At 24.4% G+C, this 483-nt stretch overlaps 1 protein-coding gene across 1 annotated transcript in view; it reads right to left on the bottom strand.

Annotated features, from left to right (window-relative positions):
• Positions 1-483, bottom strand: part of LOC106879073 (coiled-coil domain-containing protein 57) — a 29,234-nt gene that overhangs the window by 27,928 nt on the left and 823 nt on the right. The gene's annotated exons all lie outside the window — the stretch shown is intronic.

The raw sequence follows: 483 nt of genomic DNA, 5'->3' as shown, positions 1-483 counted from the left end.
ATATATATATATATATATATATATATATATATATATATAATACGCATACGCTCCCATTTTGTTTTGTATGTACGTATATGTGAAATATATATATTTACTTACATACAAACACACAAACACACCTCAAAAAGTGAATATACACCTCTCATCATACTACTTTTACCTGTGCGGACACTAACTACCTGTTGCTTCAAATTTTATTAATGTGTTTTATGCACAAGACATGACTACTAAATCCTAGATTAAATATTTAAACACATCAAAAAATGACATTATCTTGTCTCTAGGGATATAAATCTTCAAAAAACGATCTTGTCTGTTTAGTTTTAAGGTATCTATCTATCTATATATATATATATCTAACTATCTCTCTATCTATCTATATATATCTAACTATCTATCTATCTATATATATCTAACTATCTATCTATCTATATATATCTAACTATCTATCTATCTATATATATATCTAACTATCTATCT

The sequence above is a fragment of the Octopus bimaculoides genome, chromosome 29 (genome assembly GCF_001194135.2).
Source record: "Octopus bimaculoides isolate UCB-OBI-ISO-001 chromosome 29, ASM119413v2, whole genome shotgun sequence".
NCBI classification, from domain to species: Eukaryota; Metazoa; Mollusca; class Cephalopoda; order Octopoda; family Octopodidae; genus Octopus; species Octopus bimaculoides.
Note: the sequence above shows the minus strand (reverse complement) of the source record. Positions and strands in the feature narration are given on the sequence as shown.